At 40.3% G+C, this 14,670-nt stretch overlaps 1 protein-coding gene and 1 pseudogene across 1 annotated transcript in view; one reads left to right on the top strand and one right to left on the bottom strand.

The window, feature by feature from the left end:
* The window catches only part of LOC102867790 (vesicular, overexpressed in cancer, prosurvival protein 1-like), a 74,893-nt gene that overhangs the window by 9,628 nt on the left and 50,595 nt on the right, over positions 1-14,670 (top strand). The gene's annotated exons all lie outside the window — the stretch shown is intronic.
* Positions 4,077-5,977, bottom strand: LOC102861688 (annotated as a pseudogene).

The raw sequence follows: 14,670 nt of genomic DNA, 5'->3' as shown, positions 1-14,670 counted from the left end.
AGTGCATCTAAATTCCAAAATTAATCTCCTTAATAGTCTATGTGTTTCTTATTGCCAAAGGGGCCCTTTAAAGTAGTGAGAGAAGATCTCCACCCTGAAACCCACAGCGTCCCTTTTGAGCAGGAAGTAGTTAAGAGAATACGCCATCCCCTTTTCCTTATGAATCAGGGTGAAGTCTCTCTCAGGGAGGAGTGATAGGGAATGGCAAAGGACACACTGACCAAGGAGATTAATCAGAACTGGTTTTGACAAGCACTGTGGCAACTGGACAATTAAAACAAACTTTCAAGGGGGGGAAAATAGAAGAATGAACTGGCGAGGAGGGTAGAGAAAATAGCGCAACAATAAACGAATGAATGAAAACCCAAAATCTTTGTAAATGTTCATTAAAATTAATAAAATTTAATAATTTAAAAAATATTTTATTACCTATATTATTAATGATATCGTTTGATAATTTCCATATCCTTTTAGGTCACCTTTGTTGGATATGAGAACAAATATGGATCCCTTCCAGTCAGTTGGTCAGGTAGCTGCTGTTGGCAGACACTAGTGAGCAAGTCCGGGGTTGCATTTGTTTCTTTAAACACCTCAGTTAGTATTCCATTACTTCCTAGGACCTCACTTTTTGCCAAAGACTTTAGTACATCGTGTATTCTTCCTTCAATACTATTGCCTCTTTATCATATGCTACTTCCTGAAATGGTTTATTGTTAACCAGTTCTTCTGGGTACAGAGGTTCTGTATATTGTGTTCACCTTCTTATGATGCTTCTGGTATCATTCAAGATTTTGCCCATAGAATCCTTCAGTATTGCAACTTCAGGTATATATTTGTTTTTTGAGCTCTTTCATTCTGAGATATGCCAAGTATATTCTTCCCTGTTGGTTTTCTAATTCCAGCTCTTTGAAGATTTCATTATATTTGCCTTGTCTTCTTAGCTGCTCTTTGAAATCTTCTGTTCAGCTCTCTTACATAAGCATTCTAACCCCCCCCCCGCGTTTGTTGTTGTTTTTGTTATGTGCCATCGAGTCGCTTGCGACTCATAGCAACCCTGTGTACAACAGTCCTAAACCCTGCTCTATCCCTTGCCAATTTAACTGTTTCCAACACATTTATCCTCTTTACCCCAATGACGGAATCAATCCACCTCATCGAGGGTCTTCCTCTCTTGCACTGTCCCACCACCCTCCCAAGCATTATGGCTCTCTCCAAGGACTGGTCCCTCCTTGCAACATGTCCAAAGTATGTCAGATGAAGCTTCAGGATTCTTGCCTCCAAGGATTTACCCTCCAGGACGAACTGGTTTGTTATCCTAGCAGTCAATATCCCAGCACCAAAGCTCAGAGGCATCAACTCTCCTTCAATCATCCCTAGACATTGTCCAGCTCTCTGAAGCATAGCAAGTAATGGCAAAGACCATGGCCCGTATGAGGCACCCCTTGGTCTCTAGACAACATTGTTGCTCTTCAGTACCTTGGAGATGTCTCTGATTGCAGACTTCCCCAATGCAATTTGTCTTTTAATTTCCCCCCAGTTTAGGCTTCTTTCATTTCCAACACAAGTTTCAAGAGTCTTTTCTGAAATCCATTTTGGTCTTTTCTTTCTGCTCTGTCTGTAATGATCTTTTGCTTTCTTCAAGGATAATGTCCTTAAAGTCATCCCCTAATTTGTCTGATCTTTTGGTCACTTCTGTTCAATGCATCAAATCTACTCTTAAGGTGGTTTTTAAATTCATTTAAGATACATTCAAAGTCATATTTTGGTTCTCATGGACTTGTTTTCATTCCCCCCACCCCAACTTCAGTTTAGTCTTATACATGAATAATTGATGGTCTGTTCCACAGTCAGCCCTGGACTTGGTTTTGACTGATAATAGCGTTTTTCCAAACTATTTTCTACAAATGTAGCCTATATAATCTCTGTGTAGTCCATCATATAAAGTAAATGTGTACAGTTAGCATTTGTGGGTTGTGTTTTTTTTTAAGTATTTAACCATTTTAAAGTATTAACCATTCACTGTACAAAAGTCTATCATGCAATCTCCAGTCTCATCTCTGCCACCAAAGACATATTTTCCAACTACCAGTCATTTTTTGTTTCCAACTTTCACACTGTAGTCACAAATTATTTTTCATGAACCTTTATTTCCAGTTTAGTTTATTTCAAACTGTAAAAATTGTAAGATATCAATTTCTTTCCCTTTGGCTTTGATGGTTGGTGCATATAATTTGAATAATGATATATTAACAGGATTTCCTTATAGGCATATAAATAGCATCCTATCACTCATTGCATTGTACTTTAGAATAAATCTAGAAATGCTCTTTTTGATGATGAATGCCATACTGTTGTTGATATGTGCTGTTGAGTCGCCTGTGACCCATAGTGACCCTGTGCACAGTTATAGTGACCCTGAGCCAGTCTCACTGATTCTGATACACCAACCCCCAATGCCTCAGTTACTGAATTAATCTATCTCATCCAAGGTCTTCCTCTCCTGTGCTGTCCCTCTACTCTTCCAAGTATGATGTCCTTCTCCAAAGATTTGTCCTTCATAGCTACATGCTCAAAGTACGTTAGACGGAGCTTCAAAATCCTAGCTTCCAAGGAGAAACTTGATTTCACCCTCTCCTATTTCTTTTCTTGGCAGTCCATGGTATGTTCAAGTCTTTTCTCTAGCACTGCAGTTTGAAGGCATCAATTCTTCTTCTGTCATCCTTAGTCATTGTCCAGCTTTCTGAAACTAGCAATTAATTGTGAAGACCATGGCCTGGATTACACACACCTTAGTCTCTAGATTGATATTGTTGCCTTTAAGTACTCTGGAGAGGTCCCTGAAAACATATTTTCTCAATGCAATTTGTCTTGATTTCCTTATTGCTGGTACCAAGAGTGTTGACTGTGGAGCTGAACAAGCTATAATTATTAACAACCTCAATCTCTCTCCATCTATCATGGTGCTGCAAATTGGCCAAGTGTTGAAAATCTTTGTCCCTTGAAGACTATAGCCCTTGGCCTTCTGCTGCAAGTGCTTCAGGTCCTCCTCAGTTTCTGCATACAAGGTTGTGTCATCTGCATAGCGTAGGTTGTTGATGAATCTGCCTCCAATCCTGATGCCACATTCCTCCTCATAAAGCCCAGCTTCCTGAATTATCTGTTCTGCACATAGATTGAAAAAGTATGGAGACAGGATTCCTCTTAAATTTGTCTTTTTTTTTTCTTCATTTCTAAAACTTGCTAAAGTTCTATAGGGTCACATTACATTCTACTCTATCCCTAGTCCTGCCATGCTTGTGGGAGGCTGATATACTAGGTAAGGTGTATTAAAATAAATGTGTATAGTTATGTTACTCAAACCATGCAACATAATTTGGATAAGCTGCTTGTTAAGAATCAATAAAGCTTCTTACAGGTAAGAAAAAGATGCATGAAAACAGACTTATTTCTGGCAAATGGATTCACTGGTACAACATAAATTAATTATATAATCTTGTACCAAAACAATAGTGAAACAAGAAGAGTCCTCTAGGATCGGGTATTTAAAACAATACATGTTGGGTGACCAGATTCCCAAATCTCTTAATAACAAGTTCTCAGCTACCAAATGCTTACTTCAAAAATACACTATACTTCAATTTTCTCTTTTCTTCATGAACATATTTTTCTTTTTGTCTGATTTTCAGCTCCCACCCCTCTTCAGTACCCAATAAATACACCTCATCTTGTTTTTTTTAACTCACACTTTAAAATTTGGCTTTCTGGCAACACAGAGCCAGCAACTGTCTTTTGCTCATCTTCTTTGATTAGAACTCCTGATGAAGAATGCCTGATGAAACTATGCTGTCCCTTACCATCAAAATCCCTGTCGAACAGCAAGAGTCACTGCCTTCTTCCCTTTGCTGTTTACCCCATCTGGGCTGCACAGGCAAGGCACACTTTCCAACAAAGCCATCATGCTCTTCCTTCACAAGTTAAATACACATTCAAATCAATACACAGTGCAATATCAGGTTTTCAGGAAGTGGTGCTTCCTCCAAAGATAATCTATGTTTTCAAACAGTCTTGCTTTTTCTTTATGGACAATGAAACCTTGTAAACTGTCAACTCTCTTCATGGACTTCCATTTCTGTGCTCTCAAATTCATTTAGTTCTTTCCTTATTGCTGCCTTGTCTGCAGATGTTAACCTGGCCCAGAGCTTGTCAGCCCAACGAACATAGTCCAGGGAACAGGTGACCTTAACATATGTAAACTGCAGGATCCTCCATGCTTACAGCTCTGCCACTGAAGGGCTCAGGCTGAGCTTTCTGCTGAGTGTGCATTTACGTTCCGTTTTTGCTTCTTGTTCTTTTTTCTCCTCATTCTCTATTTTAGGATACTTCTTTGTTCTCGTTCTTCAGTTGTAGGCCTCTGGCTGAGTCTTTTGACTAGCTTGGTTTCAATTTGCTGTCAAAGTTCCTGACTTTCTTCTTCAGAGGTATGTTGCAAGATGGTTTTGTCTTCTAATTCTTTCTTAGATAGTCTGTTGCTAAGTTTGATAGCAAGAGTAAATCTTCATTGTACTTTACTTGCCAAAGCACTTTCTCCACTGCCAATTCATCCTCTTCCTCGTCATCATCCGTGTACAAAAAAGGCCCATCAGAATCAGAGTCATAGGCCTGGTAGTCCATTGGCCTTCATCCTCTGGAACACTGAAGGATTTGGAAGATTCTCCCATTAGTGAGGAATCAGGAGCTGAAGTGCTGCCTTTCTCAGCTCATCTTTGATTGTGAAACATTTTTCATTTTCTCTGCTGACACTGAAGCCAGGGCCTGAGTGAAGAGTGGCTGTGTGGATTGGCTGTTCAGTCCAGAGAAGCTGACTTGGGTCTAAGGCGGAGGCAGGCAGGCCAGCCCCATTGCTGACAAGAATGATGGGAGCGCTGGTGGGAACAGCTCTCTGGTGCTCAGGAGAAAGAAGAAGGGCAAAGGGAGGAGGTGGTGGAGCCAAAGGGGGCAGAGCGGCCATGGACTTAGCTTTGCCTGTGGTCTGCTCCTCTGCCTCAGGAATAATCTGCTCAAATTGGAAGCTCTCCATCCTGGTCTCCGCAGTATCCCCTTTAAAGTCTGAGACAGTGGAGGTGGCTGTGTCTGAGGACAACAAAGAGGCTGGTTGCTTACCAGCTTTTTTCTTGCCCTTGGTGGTTCCCATTGTCCCTGTTTTGCTAGAAACTGTCTCCTTTGAAGCTTTGAGACAAGATGGACAAAGTAGATAGTGAAATGGATGCTTTGGAGCCAGTTACCTTTTTTGAACGCGAGGAGCCAGCAACCTCATGGTGGTACTTCGGCTTATTGGCTTGGGTAGAGGGATGGGTGCCTGCTTACCAGGAGCTTTGGTTGGTTTTTTTGTTTGTTTGTTTGTTTGTTTTACTGGGAAGCACTTTGTCACCCTTGTGGCTCGCCCCAGCTGAAGCCCCTTTTGGAAGCACAGGTGTTTTGAGGGGGTTTAAGTTTGGGTTTAGGCTTAGGAAGAGCAGGAGGAGGCAGAGCAGGAACTGCCGGTGTTTCAAACTGGTTTCAGTGTTCTCTTTCTTATCTTCAGCCTTTTCTTCAAGAGGTGGTGCTTTCTCAGACACAGAACCACTACCTTCTTCAGATTTTTCTCTCTGGCAGATTCCTCGCTTATAGGTATCATGTGACTGTTTGAATATTCAAAGTTAACTGATCAGGCAATTCCTTAAGAATGCCCCTTCTTATCAGCTCCTCTCTACTTTGTCTTGTGGATATCTTCCTAATACTGCTGAGGTTTCTCTCAATTTCTCACTGGTCTTCTTTCCCCTCCATTTTCAAGGCTTAAAGATTTTGCCAATGGTGGATAATTTCTCCTTTCTCTTTAAAGGAGATGTTTGGAAACTTGCTGTTGGGCCAGCTGAATTTGCTATAGTAGCTTTGTCCAGTTCATCAGTTCATGAGGGAACAGCGTGAATATCGAGGTCTGGCCTATGTCTATCTAAGGAGCCAGTGAGGCCGGCTCCGATGATCACGTACCTCGTTGGTTTCCGGGGTCAGGGCCCCAGCTTGCAGCCCACCATGCGCGCTCATGGCCCGGCCTGCGCACGCTGCCTCCCTCCCTCACCCCCCACCCCCCATGCCTTGCCTCCGGCCAGGTGCAGGTCTCCTACCCTGACCGGGCAGTACCAAATTTGTCATTTCTGGCATAGTAGATCTGGTGTCCTAGTGGCAAGAAGCTGAGCTACAATCCTGAAGTCATGTGGTTTGAGGCCACCAGCTGCTTGGTGGGAGAAGGATCTCTTATGCAATTAACTGCCTCAGAAAACCTGCTGGAGGATCAGCTATAGGACATTTCTGACTCTGCAGTACACAACAAACAACAAATCTCTTGAACATCTAACTAAATGTCTAGGATGTTGATACTTATGAGTATTTAATTTTTTACAACTTCCAATTTTCCTAGATTCATACTTCATACATTCCATGGTGGGTTTTTTGTTGTTGTTGATGATGCTGAGTACTAAGATTATTAATTAATAACAGTAGAGTTTTTAAATTTTCGTTCATTCATTGTTACACATTTTGGAAGCACCAAAAGAAAATGAAGGGAATAAACAGAATCAGTGTACAGAAAAGAATTGACTGACAGTGAAAAGTTTCAGGAAATACCATATGAACAAGAGCCAATTGTAACGAAGGAAAAAGTTGAAGCCTCACTGAGGTTATTGGCAAAAAATAAGGCCCCAGAAATCAGCAGGATACTAATTGACATGTTTTAACTAACAGACGTAGCTCTGGATGCGTTCATAAGTCTATGCTAGGAAATTTAGTGGACAGTTGTCTGGCCAGTGGATTAGAAAAAATCCATATTTGTTCCCATTCCCAAGATAGGTGATCCAACATATTGTGGAAATTATGGAACAATGTCATTAATATTACATGCAAGCAAAATACTGCTAAAAATCTTTAAAAACCAGCTAGAACAGTTCATAGATAGGGAACTGCCAGAAGTAAGCAGGATTTAGAAGAGTTCGTGGCACCAGGTATATCATTGCTGATGTCAGATGGATCCTGGATGAAAATGAAGAATAACAAAGGATATCTATTTGTGTTTTATTGACTATGCAAAGGCATTTCATTATGTGGATCACAGCAAATTATGCTAACATTGAGAAGAGTGGGGAATCCCAGAAACAATTGTGCTGATGTGAAACCTGTACCTTGACCAGGAGTCTGTTGTGCAAATGGCACAAGGGAACAAGACTACATGGTTTAAAATTAAGAAAGGAGTATGTCAATGCTGTAACTTCTCTCCATTCCTATTCATTCCATATGCTGGGCAAATTTTCAAGAAGCTGGAATTTCTGAAGAATATAGCATCAGGATCAGAAGAAGACACATCAATAACCTGTATTATGCAGATGACACAATCTTGCTTGCATAAAGTGAGGAGGATTTGTTCAGAAGATTAAAGAATACTGCCTCCAATATGGATTGTATCTAAATGTGAAGAAAAACAAAAATTCTTACCACTGGACTGATAAGCAACATCAAGATAGATGGACTAAAGTTTGAAACTGTCAACAACTTCATCTTACTTGGATCCACAGTTAACATCCTTGGTACCAGCAGTCAGGGTATCAGAAGCTGTATTGCACTGGGAAAGTCTTTGGTTAGGTACCTCTCCAAATTATTGAGGAGCAATGATGTCAGCTTCAGGACTGAGGTGCACCTGATTCAGGCCATGGTCTTTCCAGTCATTTGTTATGCATCTGAGAGCTGGACAATGAGTAAGGGTGATAAGGGTGACATGAGAAGAATTGAAGCCTTTGAGCTGCAGTGTTGGGAAAGAGTGCAGCCAGCATGTTCCTTGGAGGCAAGTATGTAAGCTTCATCTTACATACTTTGGGCATGTTGCTAGTAGAGGCTATTCCTTGGAAATGGACATCATGCTTGGGAAGGTGGGAAGTCAGAAAAAGAGAGGAAGACCCTCAACCAAGTGGATTGACACAATGACTGCTGCAATGGGCTCTAGCATGTCAGAGATTGAGAGGGTGGCACAGGATAGGACAATATTTCATATCTGTTGTTCATGTGGTTGCTATGAGTTGTACTCGACAGTACCTAAAGACAACACCATTGTTATAGACATTGTGTCAGTTCATCACATTGAGGGTCTTCCTCTCTTTACAAATCTTCCACCTTTGCCAACATGATGTCTCTTTCCAAGTAATAGTCTCTTCTAACAACATCCCCAAAGTTTGTAAAAAGAAATTTCACCATTCTTGCCTCTGAGGAACACTCTGGCTGTACTTTCTCCATGACCAGTCCTGTTTGTACTTTTGGTAGTCCACAGGATATTCAGTACTTTGCCAACACCACAACTAAAAGGTATCAGTTCTTCTTCTGTAATCCTTATTTATTGGCCAGCTCCCACATGCATACTTCGTGATTGAAAAGATCATGGCTTGAATCAGGCACAACTTAGTCTTCAAACTAGCATCATTACTCAATGCTTTGGAGAGATCCCTGCCAGCAGACTTTCTCAATGAAATAAGTCCTTTGATTTCTTGACTGCCAGTGGGCCAATGGTGTTGATTGTGGATCCAAGTAATAGGAATCTGTTGATAATTTCAGTCTTTTCTCCATCAATCATAATATCATGGTGGTATTTTCTTCCTTATCTTGAAATGTAATCCATATTGAAAGCTGTAGTCTTTGGTCTTTTGCAGCAAGCATTTCAAATCCTCTTTCAGAAAGCCAGATTGTATGATCTGCATAACTCAGATTTGATGAGGTTTCCTTCTTCATAACATCCAGCTTCTCCAGTGATTTTCAATCCTGTACATTGTGTTTTGTATATGCTACAGTGTAGTGAGTCTGTTGCTAAAAATTTTCAGCTTCCATAGATCCTTTTCTTTAGCCAGATTTAGCTGCTTCAACTCTGCCTGCCCTGGAAACATATTGGCCTGCCTACATCATCACTAGCTGCATAAGCCATCTTTTCCTTATGCAAATAGAGCATATTAGTTTATCCACAGGGAATTGGCTACTTTCCTAATTAAATTGAGCAAATGTAGCAAAAGAAAGTAGGAATCTCATCACCAGGAAGAAGGAAGAAGCAAAAAGTGAAACACATGCCCTTTGGGACAAGAGTCCTTCACCTGGGATTATATCTTGTTGTTAACCAAAAGATTATCTAGACAAGGGGATTATATCATGTTGTTAACTGAGGACCTATCTAAACTGAGGGATTGTAGCTTCCTGTTAGCTGAAAAGCTCTCTGGTTTGGGGGATTGTATCTTGGATTGAGGTACTATATTTTGGAATTAACTGAGAAACTCTTTGGACTGAGGGATTATATTTTGTTGTAACCTGAAATCCAGCATATTTAATAAACTGGGTGAAACCTATACTTGGATTAGGAAGCAATCCTCAGAACAGAGCAAGGCCCAAATCAGGGATGAAGAGCATCAGGGATGTGTCTTGTCTTCATACCCTTTCAATCAATGTGTGGAAGAGATAATTCGAGAGCCTGGGCTTTATAAAGAGGAATGTGGCATCAGTATTGGGGGAAAACTCATCAGTAACCTGCATTATGCAGATGACACAACCGTACTTGCTGAAAAGGAAGAGGGCCTGCCTGAAGCATTTGATACAGAAAGTCAAGGACTGTAGTCTTCAAAATGGATTGAAGTTCAACAGCAAGAAGACAAAGATTCTCACCAGTGGGCCAACTGAGAGCACCCTCATAAATGGAGAAGAGATTGAGATTGCTAACAATTTCAGCTTGCTTGGTTCCATTCTTGGCACCAGGAGTCAGGAAATCAAAAGATTAATTGTATTGAGAAAATGTGCTGTCAGGGACCTCTACAAAGTCCTAGAGAGTAACAATGTCAGTCTGGAGACTAAGGTGCACCTGATCCAGGCCATGGTCTTTGTAATTACTTGCTATGCATCCGAGAGCTGACAGTGACTAAGGATGACAGAAGAAGATGCCTTTGAGTTGTGGTGCTGGAGAAGAGCGTTGAACATTCCTTGTACTGCCAAGAGAACAAACAGGTCTGTCCTAGAGAAGGTGAAACCAAGTTTCTCCCTAGAGGCAAGAATTTTGAAGCTCTTTCTCACATAATTCAGGCATGTTGCCAGGAGGGGCCCATTCTTGGAGAAGGACATGATGCTTCGAAGGGTGGGGGGATAGACAGTGCAGGAGAGGATGACCCTGGATGAGATGAATTGACTCAGTAACTGGGATTAGAGGGTTAGGTGTGTCAGAGACAGATTGGCTCAGGATAGGACAGGGTTCAGAGCTGCTGTGCAAAGAGTTGCTATGAGTTGCAAGTGACTGGATGACACATAACAAAAACAACAATAAAACCCATACCTGTGAATATGATTCTGTAACATCTCTATGGTCACTGCAATGTGTATCTGACTCAGTGCAGGGAAGGACATGTCTGACCTCATAAGACCTATTTTTGTGTTATGGATATTGATGGGGATATGGATACTATCTCTACTACCTTGTAGAGATAGTAGATTGAACCCAGCCATCTCCACATTGTTCTTGCTCTTTCTATACATACATTGGGTTTCACTCATGTACATTTTATATATATATATATTTACTATATATATAATCACTATATATAATCACTATATATAATTACTATATATATAATTACTATGGATCTATGCCTTTTTGTCACCCTGTCTTATCAAATTCCCTTTGAACCCTGCTTATTCCTTCACACTCCCCATCTATTCAATAATCTTTGCTGTCTCAGTGATTCCACCTACTTTTCTCCCCCCCATCAGTTATACGTTTCTTGTTCCTGCTTGCTCATTATCTTTACCTCAATTCTTCCCAGCTTGATAGTCCCTTGTCCTAGATCTTCATACTGTTCATTGTCTGTATATTCTATTTCCATTCTCCTTGTCCCTGCCCCACCTCTCATTCATTTTTCCTTTTTCACAGCAATAGTCTTATGCAGTGTTTGTCCTTTTGTAGCTGATTGACTTCACTCAATGTGATGCCCTCTAGACTCTTTTTTTTTATTTTTTAAATTACATTTACAGAGGTTTTGGATTTCCATTCATTCATTGCCGCACTTTTCTCCCTGCCCACCCCTTCCCACCAGCCCTCTAGACTCTTATATGTTCTGTAGTATTTTACATATACTTGGTTGTTCTTTAGTGCTGCATAACTTTCCATTGTGTTAATAGACCACAGTTTCTCTGTCCATGCCTTTGTTGATGGGTATTTGGTTTTTTTCTTTTCTCACCTATTGTGAACAATGCTGTGATGAACATAGATGTTCATATTTCCAATTATGTTTCAGTTCTGATTTCCTTGGGGTATATTTCTAGTAGTGGTATAGCTGTGTCATAGAGGATTTATTTCTCTTTTTTGAGGAAACACCAGCCTCCTTCCATAGTGACTGTACAATCCCACCAACAGTACATTAAAGTTCTTATCTTGCTGACCTGTATGACCGAGCTATTCCACTGCTGTAAGAATTCAATCTTTCTACATCTTCTCCAACATTCATTATTTGCTTTATTGTTATATTTTGGTACTGCTGCTGGGGTTAGATGGTATCATATTGTTATTATCTGTATCTTGCTGATTGCTGGTGATTTTGAACATTCCTTGTGTGTTTGTTGGACATCTGAATGCCTCCTTTGTAAAGAGACTTTTCTTACCTTTTGCCCATTTTATAATGGGGTTATCAGTCTTTCTTGTGGCTGCCCTGTAGAAATTGGTAAACTTTAGTTATGAGACTCTTGTCTGAAAAATCACTGACAAATGTTTATTCCTGGAGTGTGTGAGCTTTCTTTTCATGCTACTGGAGAAAGTTTTTAATGCATACAAGAATTTTATTTTAAGAAGGCCTCATTTGTCAATTTTAACTTCGTTTAAAAAAAGTTTTAACTTAGTTGTGTTTTTTTTTCTATGTTTACAAACCTTTTTGTACCATAGATTAGGGCTGTCCCCTTGAGTGTAGAGATTGGGATGCTGCTCAGGCATGAACGAGAAAGCATCAAATATTTTAATTGTAACCTGGAAAGGGTACCTTAGAAGTAGATAATTTCTAGTCTAGGTTCCACAGGAATTGTGCCTCAGGATAGAATACACCCAGAGCCTCACACTTTACTTAGAAACTTTAATTCAGAGCATGATATTTTGGGTTTAGAGTTGATATTAAAACAGGATGAGATTTTTAGGATAATGTGGTATGGTAAATATGTTTTGTGCCTGAGAAGGACATGGATTTTTTGGAAGGGCCAAAGGACTGAATGCTATGAGCTGGAATGTGTTTTGGGATGCTAACTCCTATACCAGTGGAAGAGAGGTCTAGTGGCCTAGGGGTAGGGAATTGGCACTGCCAACTCAAAAGTAAACAGTTCAAACACACCTGCTGTTTCTTGGGAGAAAAATGAGTAATCTCCTCCAATGTTATTTACAGCCTCTGAGAACCCACCGAATGGTTAGCTATGAATCAATTCTTCCTCCATACCAAAGAGTGAATGTGGTACCTGTGGGAGAATCTCATGGTATAGTGGTTAAACACTCAGCTGCTAAACAAAAGGTGAGCTGGTGGATTCACTGGGGCAGCCATCCCACTGGAGAAAGACATTACAATCCACTTCCATAAATATTTACAACTTCGGAAACTCTATTGTTGTTAGGGGCCATTGAGTCGAGTATAACTCATAGTGACCCCATGAAAAAAAATCTGAACCTTGTTCTATCGTGTGCCATCTTCATACTTCCTGACACACATCAGACCACCTGGTCAAGGGTCTTACTCTCCTTCACCAATCCTCCACCCTTCTTATCATGCCCTTCTCCAAGGAACAGTCCCTCATAGCAACATGCCCAAAGTATGTGAGAGTAAGCCTTATCATTCTTGCCTCCAAAGAGCACTCCAGTTATACCCTCCCTGAAACATATTTGTTTTCTCTTGTGGCCATCCATGGGATGTTCAGTGCTCTACTCCAAAACCACAGCTCAAAGATATCAATTCTTCTTCTGTCATCCTTATTCATTGTCCAGCTCTCAAATGCATAAAAAGTGATTAGAAAGACTATAGCCTGAATCAAACAGTCCTTAGTCCTCAAAATGACATCATAACTCCTCAATAATTTGAAGAGGTCCCTAACTGCTGATTTTCTCAGTGCAATATGTCTCCTCATTTCCTGATTGCTGGTTCTAAGGGTGTTAATTGTGGATATAAGTAAGATGATGTTGTTTACAGTTTCAATCTCTTCTTCATCCAATATGATGTTGCCTACTGGTGCAATGGTGAGAAGCGTTGTTTTATTGACTTTGAGATACAATCCATACCAAAGGCTGCATTCCTTGATTTTTTGAAGAAGTGCTTCAAAATCCTCTTGCCTTTCAGCAAGCAAGGTTGTGTCATCTGCATATGAAACTCTATTGTGCAATCAAAATTGTGTTGGCAATAAATTTGGGAAGTGGTGTAGCTGTGACTGTAATCCTATTTGGAAATAACATTTCCTATGTTATATAAATGAGAATGTGTAGTGTAGGTAATACTAAATATCATCACTTCTGTATTATGAAGGCATAATCTAAGACACAGACATGCATGTGTCTACACACAGAAAACTTTAATTTTTAAACTGACATCTTTGTAGTTTAGCAATTTTAAAAAGGCTCTTGATTAATTCATTACTACCATTAACAAGGATTGTGAATCCAAGTAAAATGAAATTATTGACAACTTCAAGATATGTTTTTAGGGAACACAATTCACTTCTAAACAGTATTCTTACAACTTGAAACAGCAACGCAGAGTTCTGCCATCCCATCCATTTGCAGATGGGGAAATTGTAACTCATTGAAAATTAGTCCCATAGCTAAGAGGCAAAGCCAGGACTCAAGATCCTATTCCACAACTTACCTGACTCTAAAACCTCTGCTTTGATCTCAGTAAACTTGTTCATGTTGCAGTTCCCTTTTTTGGCCATAGGTGTTGTTATTGAAGGCCTATGACTCAGACTGCCCCAGAACTGACCCTCCAGAAGGTTTTCAGAGGCAGTAAATCACATGGAAGGTAATTGCCCATCCTTCTCCCATAGAATAGCTGCTGGATTTGAGCCATATGACTTCGGAATTGCATCACAGCTTCTTCTCACTAGACAACCAGAGCTCTGCTATACTTTAGAGTCAGAATTGACTAATAGCTGATCCTTCAAGAGCCATCCAGAGGCAGTAAATTGTATTGTAGGGGACTGCCTCTCTTTTCCCATGAAGCAGCTGATGGATTTGAACAATGATAAGAGATTGATTCTAGGCCAAGTGGGATACTGTAATGAGCATGTAACTGTCATGGAGCTTCCTTCTACTTGCAGAAGTGACAGGTTTAATACTTGATTTTGGTTATGGTACATCCATAGGAAGAAGCCATTGTGAATTGGCACAGAGAGGATATTTGGTGGCCTTGTTCTTAGGGAGTTGCACTGATAACACAAAGGACATACCTTTCTAGAGCTTTCAATCCATCAGCCACTCCTTGGGAGAAAGAGGTAAGAAGTCTCCTCTATGATTTTCAGTCTCAGAAAACCAATGGAATGTCAGCTATGAGTTGGTTCTGATTTAACGGCAATGAATTTGAGGTTTTGCTTCTTTTCACTTTGATATTATTATTA

This window comes from Elephantulus edwardii, unplaced genomic scaffold (genome assembly GCF_000299155.1).
Source record: "Elephantulus edwardii isolate Elephantulus edwardi_28Jun2011 unplaced genomic scaffold, EleEdw1.0 scaffold00234, whole genome shotgun sequence".
Classification (NCBI taxonomy): Eukaryota; Metazoa; Chordata; class Mammalia; order Macroscelidea; family Macroscelididae; genus Elephantulus; species Elephantulus edwardii.
The sequence above is the reverse complement of the archived record's forward strand: the minus strand, read 5'-3'. Positions and strand labels throughout refer to the sequence as shown.